A 9,131-nucleotide genomic window follows, 5' to 3' on the forward strand; every position below is an offset into this window, starting at 1 on the left:
TACACCCTTGGTTGGATGGCTGCCTCAAAGGAGTTGGCTGTCCCCGAAGACACAACTCTTCGAGATAACAGCCTCCTCATCCTGTTATTCGCCCTCCACTCCAAGCCAATCTGAGGACGAGGCTAAGTTCGAGGAAGATACCGAGGTCGACAAGTCTGAGAAAGTCGAAACTACTGGGGCCAATTCTCCAACTCTGAATAAGCAAGTCTTAGACTTGACTCAGGATGAGGGAGACGAGGTCTCAAAATGTGCCTCCCCTGGGAAGACAACATCTGAGGCGTCTATCGCCTAGAAGGGCATCGACCAGACTCTTAACGAGATCGATGCCGAGCTCGCGGCTAAGAAGGCTGCTGAGAAGAGTTCCCAAATGTCTTCCGACCCCCAAACCCATACAGCTGATGATGTCGAATAGTCTAGTTTTGAAGCTCTTCCTTATTTCTTGTAATTTGTACTTTTTTTCTTTTGAACAATATTTAGCTTTTATTTGGCCGATGAGCGTTTTTGTACTCTGAACAAGTAATCTTCAATGTCAAGCCAAAATGCCTTTTTGAACTTGAACTTCCTAATCTGAATGCATTCTATAATTTCTTCTTTCATTTCTTCTAAGTGCTTGAATGTATGCATTTTCTTTACTATCTTGAATGATTCCATACTTAGAATAATTTGCATGTCTTCAACGTACACCTTAACTGTGCAATCTCCTCAGGGTAGGATATCTCAGATATACCCACTGACTGTTTATCTTGGTCTTGGCTTAACATTTGTAAAAATATTTTCACAAGTGTTTAGTTAAAACTTGCCACTTTACTTTTACTTGTCAAGACTTCTGTCTTCCATTATCTTCCAAGTCTTAGCAACATGGTAATCTCGGCGAGTACGTAGATACTTCTTTCAGCATAGCCTTGGCTTAACTTCAACTTGTAAATTTTTCTTAAAAATTTCAACAAGTGTTAAACCAACATTCTTTCAACTTAACCTCAGCTTAACTTCAACTTGTAAATTTTTCTTTAAAATTTCAACAAGTGTTAAACCAACTTTAGCTTGTAAATTCCAACTCCCAAGCATCATCTTGTAAATTCCAACTCCCAAGCATCGTTCTCCAGCTCTCTACCCCCTAATGTGAACTTAAGTTCCACTTAGGATCTCATTAATCATGTGGCCATGACCTTGTTGCCAAAGTTATATCAAACATAGACTAGCCGATGTTCTCAACCTTGGTTCCTCTGTTAACCTTACTCAAATAGACTTTGTTTCAATCTGTGTTTGATTCTGCCGATATGGCAAGTCCAGGGTAATTCAACTTAGTTCAACTCCATTATATGCAAGTGTAATTCAACTTTGCCATATAATGAGTTTTACTCGTCATGTTTCACTTTAGAAACATTGCCAACTTAGTTATGCAAGTATAATTCAACTCTGTCATATAATAAGTCTAAGTTATTCGTCATGTTTTACTTAGAAACATCGCCAACTTAGTTCAACTCCATTATATGCAAGTATAATTCAACTCTGCCATATAATGAGTCTAAGTTATTCGTCATATTTCAGTCAGAAACATCGCCAACTTAGTTTAACTTTATTATATGTAGGTATAATTTAACTCTGTCATATAATAGGTCTAAGTTATTCGTCATGTTTCACTTAGAAATATCACCAACTTAGTTCAACTCCATTATATGCAAGTATAATTCAACTCTGCCATATAATGAGTCTAAGTTATTCGTCATGTTTCAATTAGACACATCGCCAACTTAGTATGCAAGCATAATTCAACTCTACCATATAATGAGTCTAAGTTATTCGTCATGTTTCACTTAGAAACATCGCCAACTTAGTTCAACTCCATTATATGCAAGTATAATTCAACTCTGCCACATAATGAGTCTAAGTTATTCGTCATGTTTCAATCAGAAACATTGTCAACTTAGTTCAACTCCATTATATGCAGGTATAATTCAACTCTGCCATATAATGAGTCTAAGTTATTCGTCATGTTTCAATTAGAAACATTGTCAACTTAGTTCAACTCCATTATATGCAAGTATAATTCAACTTTGTCATATAACAAGTCTAAGTTATTCGTCATGTTTCAATTAGAAATATCGTCAAGGGGCTAGTCAATCGTTTTTCACAAGTTTGAAAAAAATCGAGCTAAAATTTTATTATTTACTTCGGCTAATAACAAAAAGCTTTAAAGAACAAAAGATCTGATGACAGAAAAACTTCAGGTTGCAAATATTCCAGGGTCTTGGCAACTCTTTACCTTCGCTGTCTTCAAGCCTGTATACTCCATTGTCGGTGACCGAGATGATTCTATAAGGTCCCTCCCAATTTGGGCCAAGCTTTCCCTTTCTGGGATCCATCTTGTTGCCGATGACCTTCCTTAGGACGAGGTCCCTGACTTGAAACTATCGTGGATTGACCTTATTATTGTAAGCCTTGGCAAGCTGCTGCTGGTATGTGTCACGACCCAAACCTGCCCCTATGGGTTTAGCACCGTAACCGGCCAGTAATCCAAGATTACCGAAGGCCTGCTTAACAGTAATACAGAGTACAGGGGTTGGCGGAAGCCAATACAGTAAATAAACAATGTCCAATGAGCTATGACAGTCTGTATGCAAAAAGACTTTTCATTCAAATATATACAGTCGAACAAAACAGTATGTACATATATACAATCATTCAGTTCAGGGACCTAATCCCTATTAAACAGTACAGTATAGTAAACGAAATAGTTACAGAGACAGAAGGGGGAACTAAAACACCCCTAAGCCATAACTTGACAGGCTCGGAACCTCGCAGTGAGGCACATTGGTTGGCTTGACAAAACTGGAGCTTACTCCAACACTTCTAACCATGGTCTGGTGCCTGTACACCTACATATATATATATGAGCAGTGAGCTAAAGCCCAGTGAATAACATAATGCGTAAAGGGGTTAAGAATGAATGTCCTTTCAATAATGAAAACAGTTCGTTAAATCAGTATTTCAGTCGTTCAGTCAGTACAGTCATATGTGGTACACCCATTAGCATAACAGTACAGAAAACAGTAGGTCTTAAAAGACCGAACAGTAGGTGATGGCCATCAATCAGTAAACAGTAGTGATTTCAACAAGGGAACCGACAGAGATCTCTGTAACAGTAACAGTAAACAATAATTGCTAAGGATGCCACAATACAGTTCAGAATATAGGACATACATTCATTCAATTAACAGTATCAGTTCAGAAAGCAGTACAGTTCAATTGTTCAGAAGATAATCATTTTGAACATATCTTTACACAATTGTTACTCACAGAGTTCTAAGCTACGGTAAAGCTAGAGTGCGTCCCCAATCGCCAACCCTACATAGTTACAGATCGAACACACACTAAGCTACACAGTTGGGAAAGATAACAACTTAATCCCTAATTTGCCTCGGTGTGGTTCTATATCTATATCCTCATTAAGATGCCTTAAACTAGGCCTAAGAATGCCTAGGATGGGATGAGGATGCAAAGATGCACTTTAAAAGCATTTTCAGAATTTTCAGAAAACAGAGGTCACGCTCGAGCGTAGGTTACCCCGCTCGGGCGGACATGCAGACAGAGGTTTCCGCTCAAGCGTAGAATTACCCACTCGAGCGTTCAGCAAAACAGTCAAAAGTGCTAGATGGGTGAAAATCACGCTCGATTGGGCGCTTGACACCCGCTCGAGCATGTGACACAATGTCCCGCTCGAGCGTCAATTCTTACGCTCGAGCGGACTTCAAAACAAAACAAAAATGCTGGGAGCACGATTTCCACGCTCGAGCACCAGTCACCCCACTCGAGCGTGAGTCCAAATTCTGGAAATTTCATATTTGAACCTGAAGCTCAAAACCAAGTTTTAAACCATAAATTTTGATCCTCTTGGGCCAATTTTCCAGAAAACATCCCAAAACTCATACTTTAACATGATTCAAAGCTCAATTTGTAAAATCAAAGCCCAAGGGTGTTTCAAACAACTCAATTTGAACCAAATTTTCATGAACATAATCCAAGCATGACATGCATGAGTTTAGCTAGCCTCCAAGCTTCCAAAACATGCTCCAAGGAGCCAATTCTTTCCAAAACAAAATGAAATCATGGACTTCACATAATTATGAGCATGCATGTGATAATTCTCCATGGAATCAACTCAAAATTCAACAATATAGGCATGCATGCATGGAATGAGCTCTTAATTCAACAACTTGAGCTAGTTCTAGGCTTAGATCACTAAGAACACAAGAACCATGGATGAACATTCATAAACACAACAATAAAAGGTTGAATTTCCTTACCTAAGTCTTGAATTAGAGGTATGGAGGCTCAATGTTGCAAGAACTCCTTTAATCTTCCTAATTTCCAAGCAATTCTCTCAAGAACAAATCAATTCTCTCCCTCTCTCTCTAGGTCGGTTGAGACAAGGAAAGGCTGATGAAAATGTTTTGTATAGAGTGTAATAAGGCTCAACAATAGTCCAAGTAGTGGGCCACTAGGTGGCACCAATGTAAATAAGGCCAACTATGCAATTTATCAATATTTAATCTAATTTAATCGTACCTAACCAGTTTTCAGATAAATATGCCATAAAATCTTATAAATTCTAACTAACACAGAACATCAATCCCTTTCAGATTCGGTCGCCGATAAGGCCTTTAATTCGCAATTTAAACATAAAAACACGAACAGATCAATTAACAATCAACAAATAGAAAATGCATTTAAACAGATACAGTCAATCAATCAGTTTCAGATTTCAGCCAGTTAGTACAGTATTTCAATCAGTTCAATTACTTCAGTTATCAATCACAATCAGTCTTAGTATAGTAGTAATCGGTAGTTATCGGTAAACAGTGACGAGGGTTGTTACAGTATGCCCCCAGCTGAATTGCTGCTTTCTCCCTTCTTTCTTCTAATAAATCCAGATCTTGAGCCAAGAATGCCTCGTTGGTCCCATTTTCAACTCCCTGGGTCCTGATCCCTGGGATGCCGACCTCTAGCGGAATGACTGCTTGTGTGCCATAAGTCATGACGAATGGAGACTCCCCAGTTGATCTTCTCAGCGTAGTCCGATATGCCCAGAATACATTGGGCAACTCATCCACCCACTTTCCTTTGCTGCTTCTTGATCCCATCCAAGATAACCTTATTGGCTGCTTCTACTTGATCATTACTCTGAGGGAAACTTGGAGTAGAGTAATAATTCTTGATCTTGTATTTGCACAGAAGCTCTTGATTAGCTTGCTGTCAAACTGCGTACCATTGTATACTATTATTGCCCTTGGTATCCTAAACCTGATGATGATGTTCTTCTATATGAAGTTCTTTACATCAATGTCCCGAATCTTTGCAAGGGGTTCAGCTTCAACCCACTTGGTGAAGTAATATGTTGCCATTAGCAAGAACTTCCTTTGTCCAGTTGCTTGAGGCAGTTGTCCAACAAGATCCATGCCCCATTGGGCAAATGGCCAAAGGCTGGACACTGGGTTCAAATCCGCTGCTGGTTGGTATATCGAATGTGCAAACCTCTGACACTTCTCACACTTTCTGACATAAGCTTTAGCATATTTCTGTATGTAGAGCCACTAGTACTCCTGAGTAATAGCCCTATGGGCAAATGACCTACCCCCAGTGTGGCTCCCACATACGCCTTCATGTATTTCAGACAGGAAGTCTTCAACTTGTGAATGATGCACACACCTCAAAAGGGGTCCAGTAAGAGATCTTCTGTAGAGACGTCCTTCTGCTGTTAGACTGAACCTTGCCGACTTCAGTCTGATCTTGTGTGCTTCTTTGTAATCATCTGGTAGTTTTCCATCTCTAAGGAATACTGTTATCGCATCCATCTAACTTAGTCTCATCTCCATCCATATTGCCTCATTCTCTGTGTTCAGTAGTTCTACACTTGGACCTGACGAATAGTCGACCATTATTGTCCTTGGCTTTCCTGGTTTTATTGCACTAGCCAAATTGGCCAACGCATCAGCATGGTTGTTGTCATGTTGGCTAACTTGATGTAACCGGCAATTCTGGAATAAGGCTATTAGTCTGCCCACCTCCTTTACATAGACGATCATCCTTTTATCTCGGGCTGCGTATTCGCCTATTGCCTGGTTGACGATAAGCTAGGAGTTGTAGACACCCTATTTTTGACCGTCCTCAAGGCTTGGACGTCATTGTTTGAACACGCGATGATTATCCATGCTTGTGTTTGTTTTGAGTTTTGAAAAGTCTTGGCTGCGCGCCTTGCCTTAGAATCTCTTAACTTCTCTGTTTTGTACTTGATTGCACCCAGAGCTTGTGGATGTGTTCCTGAGGGAAGGGGATGGCCTGTCAACCAAGCCTCCTGCCCACCGGCCACCTTGATTTTCAATCGGCCAAATGTGATGGCCGGCCGGCCAGTTTGACTGCCGATCGACCACTTTTATGGCCAGCCGGCCAAATGTGGTTTTCAACAGATATCTCTGTAGACAACTGGCAGCTGTCATTCCAGGCCATACCCCAGCCCATGCCTGGACGTAAGAGTTCTGAGGAGCTGCAGATTGATATATTTCTATATCAATCAAGCTCTCTAGGACAAGAAGAAGAGATATACAACTTTGAGCAAAAAAATCTCTCTCTCTACATTTTCTGCCTCTCTCTCTAAGGTTTAGGGCTTGTTTGTGCTCAAAAGTGCATTTTCTTTGCACTTTTGCATACAAACACCTAGTTCTCTACTCCCTTTATTGAGCTAAGGTCCTTGGAAGTGATTTTTGGGGTGATTTAAAGCCCTTTTTTGGTCCAAAAGTTGCTAATTTGCTGCTGTGCTTCAAAGGTGAGCTTTTACCTCTTTTAAGCCTTGTTTTCATAGCTTGTTTTTCCATACTTGCAACTATTTTTGAGCTTAACATATAACATAGAAAAGTCTTGTTTTTATCTACCCTAAATAGTTTCTTAAGGGTGTTTTAAGCTTTGGGGTTGTTTGACTCCTCTTAAGGCTTGTTTGGCCCTTGTTTTGTGCCATTTCGGTTGAGCTTCGAGACCTTTGTCTTTGGGCCTCCTCACCACTGAAATCTTGAGGGATTTCAGTGATGAGGATGGTGCCTTGAGGTCCTAAGAAGGAGAGGGCCACCCCCTCTCCTTGTTGTCCTTGAAAAGGGCCATTTTTGCCTCTTGAGGGAGCATCTTGTTTAAGTGTACGTTGGCCATGCTTTAACTGATTTTTGTGCTTATTATGTCATAATATAGCTTTGTTTTCAGTTGGTTTGGGCACACCTTGCATTCCTTGCATACATGTCTTGTAATGCCACATTTTTGCCTTAACATGCTTTAGGTGTAGACCCTTATTCTAGCATGATTTAGACTTAGCTTTGTGAAGCTTACATACATATTTTGATGTGCTAAGGGACTGTTTTAGGTCATTTGAGTCATTCATGTCTTGCTTTGTATAGTTACCATGCAATCCCTCTTGAATGCCTTAAGCTTTGGCCCCTCTAGCATGCATTACTTGCATTGTTTCAGTGGTTTGGAACCACTTACCATGTTATTTCAGTCCTTATAACATGCTTGTATGCTTGCCTTTGATGCCTCTTTGATGCCTTATGAGGTTGTGCCTTATGCTCAATGTTTGGTCATTGTGCATGCCCTTGAATTTAAGTCATTTTGATGCCATCTAAGCGGTCTTTAAGCTTTGTTTTAATATGTTAAAACTCTGTTTTGATCATTTAATTCATGCCATGTTTGGTTTTGCTAAGGGTAGTTCAATACCTCCTTAGCTTGCCTTAAGTACTTGGGCCATTATTGCATGCTTTGCTTGTTTTGATTACTTGGTTTGGCACCTCTCTTTCATGCAATTTCAGAGCTTATGATACATGCCATATGCGCATGTTTGTCTTCCTTTAAGTGTGCTTAAAGGTTGCTTATTTGATGTTCAAGTGTTAGCCCATTTGCTTGCATGTGTGTGTGTGTATTGGTTATCATTTCCATAGCATTGGCCATTGTTTTAGGTTTGTTTAAAGGCTGCCTAATTTAGTTTAAGTCCACCCTTTGGCATGTTGTTGCATGCTTAGCTTATGACATGTTGTTGCATGTTGAAATGATGTTGCATTTGGCATGTATTCTCCTCTTTGTTTTGGTTGCTTAACATGCCATATGTTTTGCATGCTTGTGTGTTGACATTGTGCCTTGTATGCTCATTTAACTTGCATGCTTGTTATATGCCTTGCATGCTTCCCATATGCTCATGTTGCATGCCTAATTAACATACTTAGGTTGCATTGCATTTGCATGCATCTTTCACCTCTTGATCAAGCCATGATAGAGGTTGAAAGTTCCTTTGTTTGCTTATTTGCATTGCATTTCATTTAAATCCAAAGTGCATTCTTGGTTTCTTGGGCCATCATGCATTGAAATGCGCGATTGATGGTCCGAGAATCGAGAACCGTGTCCCTTTGAGTCATAAACATGATAGGGGATATGTTGGTGCATATATTTGCTGGAAATACATTGCCATGCCTTGTCTGCCCTCTGCTGCTGTCAAACAGGTTTCAGTAGGAAGAATTGGTCGACCGGCAGTTTTAGGTGCCGACCGGCAAAACATGTTTGGCCGAGAGCATAAGTTTGTGGCCGGTGACCATTCTCCATGGCTAGTGGTGTTCTCACTCAGCCGGTAGTGTTCCACAACACTCAGAGAAGCAACCTTGGGAGTTGTGCAATTTTCAGAGAAGCAGAACAGTCAAAGCAGGGGCAAACTTATGCATGGCGTTGGATTTCCGAGCAAACCCGAGCACACGCGCATTAGATCCTCTTCCCGAGGCCTTTACTGCTTTCTCAGCTTAGTTAATTTGCTTAATTAATTAGGTGGTCTGTAATAATTAATTAGCTTGTAGGTTAATTAATTTGTATTATTCTTTTGGTCCCTCCGAGCGAGGGTGAATTTGTAATAAGTGTGGGTGCGTGTGTGCATGTCTTCCAACCCCTACTTCTTTCTCCCTTTTACTTATCTGCTTTGATGGTTAGTATTAGGACATGTTTACCTTAGCATACCTTATGCCATGCATGCGTGCATCATTTATTAGTCTTACATGCACCAGGCTCGGCACATCATACTAACTGCATAAGTATTTCAAATCTAACTTGAATACGTG

The sequence above is a fragment of the Camellia sinensis genome, chromosome 14 (assembly GCF_055761805.1).
Source record: "Camellia sinensis isolate YWXY chromosome 14, ASM5576180v1, whole genome shotgun sequence".
Classification (NCBI taxonomy): domain Eukaryota; kingdom Viridiplantae; phylum Streptophyta; class Magnoliopsida; order Ericales; family Theaceae; genus Camellia; species Camellia sinensis.